We start from the raw sequence: 12,729 nt of genomic DNA, 5'->3' as shown, positions 1-12,729 counted from the left end.
ATATCACGAAGGCCATGAAACTGCTTAAGAACATTCAGCCATTTATTTTGGCATGAATTTCTGTGGGGGAGCTGTTAGGGAACGACCTTACACATCTGTGCCATCACTGCAGATGCTTCTCTGAGGTGAACGAAGGGTACCTTAATTATGTCTACCTAAAGGAATTCTACTTGCTTCAATGTATTTTACAATCATGTTTCCATCTTAAAAAGCATAAAATGATACGCTGTGTTGAAAGATGAGAAATTATTGCTAGAGAGATTGACCCCGTGTACAGACTTGGAAATCATTTGAGCCCCACTTGAGTTTTAAGCCAGCAGTTCAGACGATGCTGCCTGCGCTTGTGTTGGCCACACGATGAGGCGCCTGCTGTTCAGTGAGTGGCAAACCAGAGCAAACAGGACTCCGTGTCTAGGATCCCAGGGGAAAAAATGGGCACTTTAAAAAGCAGCATGCAAACCCATCCAGCTATCTCACACTTCATAGTTTGAGCCCCCCCTCACAGTTGAGGGCTGTTGTGGAGCGACTGACTCACCTGTTGGATGAGGCAAATGCATGAGAGTCCCTTTTCGTCCTGCCTTGCCCAGAAATCCCTCACAGTTGCTGTACCTGTATGGGTTGGTTTTCCCTCAGTCCATTTAAACTATAGCCTTGCTGGCTGGAATTTCATCCGTACGCTCTACCTGCCATCGATAAAATGCCAAAAACGAACAAGGGTTTGTGTATTGCTTTATGAATCGGGCCTGCAATTCAGTCCAGCTGAGCATTTGCTATTTGGGGAGGTGACGTTTATCTCAAACCAGAGTTTAGTTTTACCTCCCAACCCTAAGGCAAGGCTGGGGTGGGTGGTGAATTTGTTTTTACTGAGCTCAATGGAAGAGATGCCGATGACTTCACGGCCTGAGCTAGGGCAGGAGCTGGGTAGGTGAAAATTCAGGGCATTGACAGCAGTGGAAACACTGCCAGCCCTTGGGGTGGCTGTGGGACCAAACCTTGATTTGTCACTGTGTGCAAGTCTGCATCGCAGCTGTGAGCATTAAAACCCCATTGAAATGCTAATCAAGGGACTGTGATACTAATGTCTATATACCTTAGGCAACCATGAATACTGCAGTTACATAATTGCATTTATGTATTGTAACCCTTAACTTTGTAGGGCTTTGGGACCTTGTTAAATTTGCTTTAAATGCAACACTTTAGTAAGCAGTCAGGAAGATGGCTGTCAGTGCTCACCTGTACACCAGTACCTTATCCATATCCATAGTGTGTGGCCCTTCTGCTGTCACAGGTGAGTTAGGATGGTTTTTCTAAAGAAAAAGACTTTGCCGTTAGCAAAAGCAGAGATCCTAATACTGATTACACAACTGTATCCATTCTCCAAGTTTCTTTGTGGTTTTTTTTGGTTTGGGTTTTTTTTTTACACTTTTTGAAGTATATTACCCAGTAGTCAGTGAAATGGGTAGCTTAAGAGTACAAAGAAATGTTAACACTAAAGGAAGTCATCAAAAGGGGAAGACAGTAGCTACTGAAATATGTGTAAGGCCTCTCCTAGGTATGCATTTTTTAAAAAACAAGCATGCATGAGAGTGATTTATATTTGGTTCTCTCAGTCATGTGCTGTCAAACAGCTGTATTTTGAGAGGGTTTTTTTTTTTCTCCTTTAATCAGTAATATCACATATATGCACAAACAAAAAAGTTTAAGGCATAAACCTAAAAATACCATCTGCAATATACAGTATAGCAAAATTATGTCTAAATAAAAAAACCCTCCCTAGAAATTTCTCCAAGCTTAAAGAGAGATTCCTGTGGAACTTGTGAAGACATCAGGTTAGTTCACATCATACCTAGTTTGCAAATACAGATGTTCTTAAAGTAAATTAGCTTTTGTTGTCATAAGATGCGCACGCACACACACACGAATATATATATACACGCTCACATACACCTGTTTACAACAAAAGCCAATTTTCTTCATATTTGTTGTTACGGCTTTAAGTTTCACATTGTAAAAAGAGTGTGAGACAAAGACCAAAGACTTACAGAAATTCATCCCTTCTCTGGTTGCCCTCATGCCTGAAATGCATTAACTTTAATGGTGCTTTTTCGAACTGGGCAGGAAAAATACAGGTTTATTGCCAAGCTGCATTTGAGAGAGTAAAGTGGCAGGAAACTCTAACTTTGTTAATGGGGAGAAAAAGAAATAATGTGAAAAATCTTTAAATGTGTGCAGAGGGCAAGGTTACCTGAAATTTGAAAAGTGAAGAAATAACGCAAAACGCTAAAAGACATCATCCTGGGCTGAAAGTGTAAATAAACTGAGTAAATGCTACCGGCTGTTCACGTACCTGCACTCAAGCATTGGCAGATCAGGAACTCCAGTAGCTGCTCGGTGAAGAAGAGTAACTGTGCCGTAATGATTTCATTTTAAAAGTACATACAGTAAAAACAAAAGAAGTTAGAGGCTGTGTTCTTTTTTCTTTTTTTTTTTTTATGGCTGACATTTTAAATTTTGAAATGTCATCATCCAGAATTCACCCCAGCAAACGCAGGGCATGTTCCTGTGAAGCTTTGCCAAGCACTGGATTGGTGCTTTTTGAATGTGAAAATACCAGCCTTTTTATTGCCGCTGCTGTTGAGGAACACAACCCTGGCAACATTTCCGTTTTCCCCATTTTAACCTTTTTCCTCAGTTCTGAAATTGCTGTAATATTTGGGTAGCCGGTGTCCTGCCACACATGGGGCTGCGTGCAGGTGGCCAGCAGCCCCTGAACCCCCATTGTGTCGCTTCTCGATTTCGCATATCCCCCAAAAACCAAAACCTGCGCGTAGCAGTGGCACTAAGGTGAAATTTGGGACTTTCAGGTAAATGCTGTGCTGCAACTGCAGTGTTTTCATAGCTGAGTTTACGGCTGTGAGTGGAGCAGGGTTAAACACTGACATGGCGCTGATGAGATTATTCAAGCAAGAGTGGAGAGAATTAAACAAGGCAGGTAGGAGGGAGAGGGAAGAAATGGAGACACATCACCCTAATCATAGTAATGCAGCAAACTTCTCTGTCTGTTTACACTATTATATTTTAGATTAATAACATCCATTTTACTAAATATGGTAGCCATTATGCTTGATCTTTCATGGTGCACAGTGGAATTACTGTCACTGAAACCACTTACAGTTTGGGCTGTTCAGGATTGCTAGGGTGTTGATTCCGTCCACAATAACCACAGTGGCTTGAGGCTTAGGTGGAAATTACAGTGAATAGCTCGTATTTAGAAAGCTTTTAAGTCTGCTGTGGTTGAGAAGCCCATGGTTATGCACATACAGCCCTGAGGCGTTATCATTGCAGACTCTCTTGTCCTGCAATTTGAATTCTATTGTGCCCTTGTGAAAAGCGACACACTTCCTTTATACAGGAAAAGATGGATTTTTAAAGCTGCAGGATTTTTATCCGAAGCAAAGAGGAAAAGAGTCACAGTGCACCACCGAGATTTCCCATCCAAGTCACTTTAAACTAGAGGTGTGAGCCCCTTAAAAAGTAATTTGCTACAAGTGTAATTCCTGCAGGAAAGTTAGCACTGGTGTCACTCCCAGGAAATATCTCACCTTATTACTGTTCAAAGCCACGCGGTGGCTGGGATTTTCTGCCACCAGTCGGTAGCGACGGGCTGCCTGTTCAGAGGAAGCCAGTTTTCCTTTGAGGCAACTCATCTCTGCGGATTGAGTTTTTGTTGGTTTTTGACCAGTATTAAAAAGTAGGAAGGATATGTCCACTGTGAAGTGATACGTAATTGTATGTTTGTCTCGCATTTAGTTGGTTTATTCTTTCTGCCAGCAAGAGAAAATATCAGAAGGAGAAATTTGTGCTGGAGTGTTACGCTGACGTTGTGCCCTGCTACCAAATGCTTTAGATAAAAACATGCAGCCATAGTTAAACAGTCTTTTCTTCTAAGATTAAAAAGGACTCTTTGGAGCCTTTCATCAGGTCCTACCGAAATGGAAAGTCTCACCATTTCTAACATATTTGCCATTATAGGAATAGGCCTATTGCAAAGCATAGGTCATGTGCATCTTTGCATGTAACAGGAATTTTAAATTGCATTGTACTCTCACATTTTTGCCCCATTCAAAAGGCTTAATCACCGATAGGAGATAAAGCGTTCCAAAGCCTGCTACTGCTAAATGTATTATCACTTTCTAAAGCAATGCAGCTTCTTTGGTCTTTTAAAAATTCCCTCATAACAAAGTCCTGAAACATCTTGAGGCAGGCTCACGCTGGAGAGCAAAAGAATAATTATTTGTGGGCGGTTCTATTTTTATTGAAGGCTGGATTGTAGATGAAAAAATGTTGCTGTTAGAGTTTCTCCCACACTTACTTAGCTGCAAACACACCACCCCCCAACACTACGGCTAGATTTCTCTAGGGTAGCTGCCTGTAGAGCAGGGACTTAGCTCCTTCGCTAAGGCAGAGACTGGTAATTTTGTCTTCATCTGGGTCCTCCTCTGGGCTTGTGCACTCGGTGTCAGTGCTATTATTGATGTAGCGGATAATGAAACACTTTGGCAGTATTAATGATTTTACAGATGATATGTATCTGCAGTCTAAGTGGTATAAATAATGCTGGTAGTTGCTGGTTGCTGTTCTAACAAGGCTTGGACCACCTTGAAAGCAGCAGCAGTAACTCCAGAAGGTGCGACTGAGCAGCTTTTAAAGCCACCGCTGCTTTGTCCTGGTAATACCTGTACAGCATCCGAGGGGATGCTGTGGGGATGGTACCCAGTGCACTGCCTCCACACGGGAAGCCTGTGAGGTGGGGGAGGCTGGTGGGTGGCTTTGCCCTTTCTCGTTTATCTCTATCCCATTGCCAGGTCCTCTGCACTAGAAATAGCAGCAAGGCATGATGCCTGCCTTGGGAGACTGGGCTGGAGCAATGCAACGAGGCCATTCACAGCACAGGGATTTGACTCTGTATCTGGTGTAAATTAGGATTTGGCTCCAATTAACTCACCGGTAGCCTACACCACCTGAGGGTTTGGCCCTAAAGGTTTAGCACCTTTTGTGAAATCAAAAGGAAGAGTTTGACTGCCCTGTCTAAACCACAGCCTAGGTGCTCCTGGGGGCAGCATGGGACACGGGTCTCCTCCTGCCTCTGGGGTTTCCCTATCACGTAGCTGCAGATAAAGAGCTCAAGCCGCTGCCTGAAAATGGAGCCATGTTTATCCAGCTTGGGCTCCTTGTCACCACCGCAAACCATGCTGGAGTTCAGCTGGTGACTGGGTGGGTAATGCATGAAGCAGGAGGTCTCACCGGGCAGGCACCGGGGGTCTGCTGGTCCCGCTGGTGGTAAGGCAGGGCTGCACTGTTTGCAGAGTGGCTTTCACAGGGCAGGCGCTGCTGGAGTTCGCTTCCTTGTCCCCTTTTATAGGTTATCAGAGAAAGCACAGAAGTTAAGATAAACAGATCCTGCCCTTGCTTAGCAGAGTAAGAGCGTGCCAGAAACCTCATAAAGAGCAGATCTGAGCAATTATATACTATGTTTCTTGAAGAAGGGCTCGGTTGACAGCATTCACACCTGGATTTCTCCCTGGATCAGAGCTTTTCCTGAGCTGCAACCCAGATCTCGGTTTGGATCGGCACTATGCAGTAGTTTGGGAGCAGGGAAGGGATTGACCTGGTGGATCTGACTCAGATCCCTTTGGGTTTGGGGTTTAGGGTTTTTTTGCCCACCCCTTATTTTAATTAGTTTCCTTGTGCACGAATGCCAATAGCGTTGTCGATATTAACGCAACAAATGCTCCGTGTAGGTAGACCCAACAGCAAAACCACGTTCAGTGCGAGTCAAAGCAAAACCCCATTCATCCACAGCAGTAGCATAAAAGGCATGACTCATATGCTCTAGCAGTTTTCGTGTGTGATGGTAAAACACCTTGTCTGACCTCTACTCTGATAACCACCAATGACCTTGATCGTGTAAACAGGACAAAATGAATTTAAAGTCTTATCACAGTTCTCATTAAGAAATTCAGATTTGTTTGGCTTTTTTCTTTTTAATTTATGTATGTGTGTGGTTGTGTGGGAAAATATAAAGCTTTTTTGTATCAAATAACATCAATCCTTGCACACTCTATGCAAAATTTTGTAAGCATTGCAATAATGCTATGAATTACACAAGGAACTATTTTAACTTTATTACACTTTCTGTATAAAAAAAATTTGTATTTAAATGATTTCAACTGCAATCTTGTAAAATATATTAATAAAATAATGATTGTTAAGAAGGAAAGAGATGTTGAGGGTTTTTTGTTCATTTGTTTGAACGTGGCAAACATGAATTAGACCTCAAACTTTCATACGTCTGTAGGATATGGATAGAATATGTCTGTAGGATATGTCTGTATATCTGTATGTCCGTAGGATATGCCAGATTGGATGACACTAGTGATACATTCATGCCAAAAATGCTGTAGAGGACGGAATGAGGATCTCTGCGCATGGCTCTTGGAAGAAAACCTGTCATCAGCAAAACAAAAAATCTTCCCTTTGGGGAAAGTTGAGTTACCGTCTTGCTTAGTTTTGTTGAACAACTCACCCTTGTCCTAGCTTTAGAGTCTCACAGCCAAGAAGTGTTGCAGGCATTGAGGTCCTGCCTGAGGAACCTAAACTTCTCAGAGAGGATCACTACCCCTCTCGGTAGAGGGGACCTGGTGTTACTTGTGCTCCAAACCAGCAGGAACTCAAGGTTTTCCAAGGGGGACCAGAAGCGGGTGCATGCACCCAGAAACGAGCCCCTACCTGTGCACAGCGTGGGGAGCACATGCTCAAGTCTGCCTGCAAAAAAAAATAATTAAAAAGAAAAAAGAAAACCAGCAGCCTGGACCAACTCACAGAAAGCCTCTTGAAAACCTCTGGCTGCTTTAACGATCCATCAGTTTTATTTTAATTGGCTAACTAATCAGATGCTCATGGGTGACTCTGCACATGCCAGGCAATCACTTGTGAGGGCATTTTGCAGGACCTGGGTTTTAAATATGAATTTGTTTGCCCTGGATTTTGTCAGTAAATGAGAGCATTGATTGAGGCTCATTATCTGAACGAATAGCAAGAATTCAATCCGGCTGAAAAGATGTGCGTGCCTTCCAAGTGCACAGAGAGTATGACCCCAGTCCTCACAGCTGAGACACTGCCAAAATCCAGGCTGTAGGGATACTTGTTTACCAGTTTGTAGGGGCTACTGTTTACCAGGCTTCAAATAAGTTCACTCAGTACTGTTCGGTGGGCACGCACAGTATTTCTCTCGCTCGCTGGGGTTTGGATTGTTTGCACTTTTTTTTTTTTTTAAAAGACATCTTTCAGCTGAAGTTCAGCTGCAGTTCTTGGCCTGAATTTGGAATTTCTAGCAAACTGACAATGAAATAATTCATGAATTAACCCCCATTAAGAAGCGTGTTGGCAGGAACTTCACAGCACCCGCAGGAGATGCAGCTCTACGTAGCTGCAGGGGCAGCACCCAGCACTGCTATGGCAGGCAGCGGCCAGATCCTTCCCCAGTCCCAGAAAATTCCTCATTCAGCTACCTGTAAATGTGTTGTGATTTAAGCAGTGAGTAGTTATGAAATTCAGCCTAAACAGCAGCATATTTGCAGTGCCCCCGTGCTAGAAATGCAAAGTGCGGTACTCAGTGGAAACGATACGTTAACCATTTTTTAAAGCCTGTGAAGCTGTAGTTAAAAACGGGATTTATCTTTCAAAATTGACCCCTGGGAAAATTATCAGAATGTTATTTCTTCCCAGGTATCTTGCGTCTCACTTTTTAAGAAATACTTCCCAATTTTTGCTTTCTTTCCTTTCTACCCCTGTAGGTAATTCATTGTTTCTTTTTTTTTTTTCCTAAATAGCAAACAGAAAAGATGAACCAAACAAAAAAAGAATTAGAAAAGCAGAAAAGAATTACTGAGATGAAATGAGTCCATTTCATACTCTGTAAAATGATAACAACTTCAACATTTTAAAATTGCAGCCAGGTTTTTTTATTTTTCATCTAAGTCTAGTACAGACAAGTTGCTGCTGCTGAAGTTCAGTTGCTAAAGCAGGGTGATTATTTTTATTTTTATGAACAGTGTCCAGAAATCAGTGATGAGAAGTATCTGTTTTTAACAGTTCTTCTCCAGTGCTGTGACCTTGATTCTTCTCTCGTTATACTGAACAGAAAAATCCTCCTGAATTTAGTGATGACGCTTCAGACCTAAATAGCTCCAGTGCCAAATGTATCCCAGAGGAAAATTATATGGCCTCATTTAATAGAGAAAAAGCAAGAAGTCTGGCCAGCAACTAGAACTTGGCTCTACTCTGCAGTCATTTCAGAATAAAAAGCAGAGTGTAGGTAGTCTTTAAATATTTGATTCACACTATCAGGCTATTGTAATATACATTACTGATATGATCTGAACTTTCTAAAATCGAGGTTTGTGAATAGCCCTTCACATAACAGCTCTGCTTCAGGCCATCATACAGCTAAGCTTGTGTAACATCAGCTGTGGTATTTTCCCTTTCACACCTACAGGGACATTTTTTTACCCTACTTCTAGGCTTTGCTTTCAGTCTCATAAGCAGCAGGGCAATGCAGGCAGAAAAAACCCACTGCCTCCTCGCTGACGAATGCATGTGACCATCTGCTTTGCTCCATGCAGTGGGTGCATGTAGGGAGGGGAAAAAGCACAAAACGCCTTTTAAATCTCTGGAATAACCTCATTTGGCTTGGTTTTCTGCTCCCCCTCTGCAGCGTGCAGCGGCACAGGCAGAGTTGGTGGCATCCCAGGCTCCCGCCAGGGCTGGACCCCTCCTGGGGCTCCTGGTCTCACCTCTCCTTCCTTGACAGCCCTATTCCCTTGCCACTGCCTGACTCAGACTAGGAAACAGAAATATTTTAAAAAACAGCATAACCCACAAGTAGGAGCCAGTAAGACCTCAGTGCTGCTCAGTGTTTCAGCACGTTGTCAAACAAAAAATACATCCGCATTACCTGGCTTAAACTCTACCTACTACTTGAATTTAGTAGCTGAGAGCTCCAAGCCAACCAAAGGATGTTGAACATGACTGAGATGGGATTTTACTAGTTGAACAGGAGTTTTACATCTGCATTGCCAGACTGGGGAGGTCTAAAAAAAAAAAAAAACCCAAACACCAAAAACCACACATAAAAAAACCCAGTACCAGCACATGCCAAAAAGTGGTGCTGTGTCTCTGTATGGCTGCCACTCGTAGCCTGAGCCTCCCTCCTTCGTCCAACCAACGTGCCGCATCTCCTGCCCTGGGGGATGGGGTTTTGATGGAAGCTGCTGCAGCTGGGGTTGGCTGCACCATGCCCCAATGGCTGCAAACTGCTGCATCCCCAGTGCTTTCAGGACCGGGACAGGGTGATGGGGAAATGCCCCGCTCCACCCAGCACGGCAGGACGCAGCCATGCAAGCACATGGGATGCTCCATAGCAAGACATTCCCTCCCTGCCATGGCAAGAAGTCTGTCAGGAGGAACGGGATATGGTTTTCGCCCCAGTATGTCCCACATGACATATTTAATGGGTTTCAGTGCTCTTGGAACAAACTGAGGAGGCCCCAGGGCTGAAATAAGCAGTGTTAGAGCTGATGTTTGTCCCAGAGAGGGCCATGTTTATCTTAATACCCCTGCAAACACAACCTGCCTTTGCAAACTATCTCTGCAAAGCAGCCGACTGCCAAATCCAGGGTGATGAAAAACAAAAAATTGCTTTCCAGTATCAGTAGACTCTGTGTGTGTGTGTGTGTGTGTGTGTGCGCGCGCGCGCGCGCGTGCAGGGATGGAGGCGAGGCATTTCTGAATAATGTGTGATTTTTTGTGTCAGTTGCAGCAACTCCCAAAAGCATTTGGGTATTTCAATAAACCCCAATCTCAAAAGAGAGTTTTTGCAACACAATCATCTTGAACCATAATAACCAAATTTGAAAATAACTATATCATCTGCTATAAAGACATTAAAACATCTATAGTGGAACCATCAGGCTGTGAATGTTATGGGAGCTCTGCACACATACACACACATGATTAAAAAAGAAAAAAAGAAAGGAGAAAAGAACTGTCACTTCCAAGAAAACCCACAACCCACTACATACACGACGAACTTTAAGCACAAAATGCAACATCCAATGAATTATTTGTGAATTAATTTGCAATGAACAGTTTAGCAGTCAAAGGCAACATAAACTGGCAGCGCAGCCCTGCCTGGGGTGATGGCAGGGGACACGAGTGCGCTGTTCGTGTGGCAAGAAGACATTTAGCAGTATACACGATGAATTGCACACTAAGAAAGTTTAAGACAAAAATCCAATTCCTAGCAAACACCAGCCTGATGTACTAATATCCCAACATAGCCTGTGACTCCACTTGCACACTGCACTGGCCCATGCCATCACTCATCCAGTGCCAGGTGACAGACGCGAGTGCTTTTTGGTCCACAAACATCTGCTGTGGCTGTAACCGCTCCGGCAGGAGCAGTCACCCACTGCCTCGCACCCTTCCCCCACCGCTCTGTTTTTATGCTAAGCTAAAACGCGAGTACAGTGAACTGCTGCTTAAAGGGTAATGATGAGAACAAAGAAATCAGGAGGTATAAAGGCCACATCCTGCTTTTAAATTAATTCTTTATAGCCAGGCTATAAAAGGGGCTGTGCCTGCCCAGCGCTGGAAAGGGCTCTGCACTGAGGGCTCCACGCCAGCAGTGGCCTTTAGCATGACATTAATGCTTCTGTGGGTCTTTTTTCTCCTCCTCAGCTGGGATCCCTGGTTTGACTGTGCGGCTGCAGCTGAGCCACAGCCCTGATGCTGGCCGCGCAGGTGCGTGGCATGCTCTCAGGCTAACTGGCTGCTGCGTGCCTTATTTCTCTAATGCAAACATGGATCATGGGCATAAACAAACCTGGCTGGATTCCTGGCAGAGCTGAGAAGCGCGTTCAACAGCTCCTGGGGCAGGGGTGATGTGGGAGCTAGCAGGAGAACATAGGCAGGAGAAGTTGGGAGAAACCACAAGCAGAGCAGACAGGTTGGCCCAGACTGGGCTGCTCTGGTCTTGCTGCAGCTCCTGTGGCCAGGCACAAGCCGTGCTGGGTCACATTTACTTGTGCAAATAGAGCAGCATGACACTTCCCGATATAGCTCCTGGCTTCTGCAGTTTGATCTTAGTGAATATAGCGAATAGTTTATAAATGCTTTTGGATCTTTTTTATTTATTTATTTCTGGAGCAACACCGGAGTCCTGCCTGGTTCCGGTGGGATGGCTGAGATTGCTGCCCCCCTTAAAGCACAGTACCGCTGAGCATGGTTTAGCTCCCCTCCCACAATGACTTTTATACTGATCACTTTTTTAAGATATATGCATCTTAGTTACCCTTAACCCTGGCTGTGCCTCTGTCCCCAAGGCCAGCATGGTAGTGCGCAGTCCTGCCAGCCACATGGGGCACAGGTTTTTTTGGCAGTGCCGCGATGGAAATTCTGTGTCCAGACAGCCAGCATTTCTCTGTGGGAAGAAGAGCAGCATCGCATCCCCTGGTAAGTGTGACTCACACCTGTGTAGGCTCTGAATGATGAGGTGAAGCCGTGGTATTTCCCAAAAGCAAGTGAGAAGCTGCCCTTTGTGTTGTTTTCCACCAGAAAGACTGAAGGTAAAAGCAGAAAGATGTTATGATAGTTTCAAGAAGTTCACATCACATGATCTTAGGAACCAGGTGAAACATTTAAGACACCTTCACAGTTCAAACTCTGCTCAGACTTTGGCTGTTGGGAGGATGGTCAATGTTTCCCTCCCGAAGAGAACAGACCAGGCAGAGCAACTGAGAACAGCAGAGTCAGGAGATGATTTTCCAGTTTTTCTCCTTTTTCTTCCTTCTGCTTTCTCCATTGACTTCTGGACCTGAAGCTTCTTCCTCATGGGCTTGCTGTCCATCAAATCAAATACTTGGATGGGACAAAACTGATGAACACAATGTGCCAAGGAGAGAGCTGGGTTTTGGCAGTTTTGCAGGACAAGGACATAGCACATGCAACTTGTATCACGGAGAGAGGTCAGAGCATGGTGAGGCAGATGGAAGCTGGTGGGGCCCATGTGTCCCAGGGGTGAGAAAGGTAGGTAGACACAGCCACCAGCTTCCAGCAGTGACTGCTGGATTTTACTTGTCACTTTTTTCCTCTCTCACACATGGCGGGGTGGGGAGGATATCAACCAAATTTATGCCTCATTCATTTTCTTCTTAGTTTTCTCTTTCTGATTTGATTTCTGGATCTCTGTAAATGACCACTGTTAGGGAGCTCAGTAGAGACAAGACAACCTAACTCTCCCCCCACTGCCATTTTAAGACATACCCACTGCTTTCTCTTTCCTTCTTCAAGAAGATAATGGGAAACAGCAAAAATGACAGCAGAAATATTGAAAGCTCTGCTCAAGAGAGCAAGTTCAAACAGTTCCCACTGAAATCAGTAGGCGCTCTGTCTACATGTAGAGTGTCACTCCCATTTTTAAGAGCTGGAACAGCCAGCTTAAAATGAAATGGCCAAAGTTTGGCATGATGTGAATGACAGTTTGGATCCAGATTCATCCAAACCATAGGCTGCTTTGGTTCAGGAAAGTGGATGTGGGCTACTCACTTCCTGAGAAATACAAGGCTAAAAATAAATAATTTGATAATAATAATAATAATAATAATAATA

Source organism: Pygoscelis adeliae, unplaced genomic scaffold (genome assembly GCF_000699105.1).
Source record: "Pygoscelis adeliae isolate BGI_AS28 unplaced genomic scaffold, ASM69910v1 Scaffold431, whole genome shotgun sequence".
Taxonomy (NCBI): Eukaryota; Metazoa; Chordata; class Aves; order Sphenisciformes; family Spheniscidae; genus Pygoscelis; species Pygoscelis adeliae.
Note: the sequence above shows the minus strand (reverse complement) of the source record.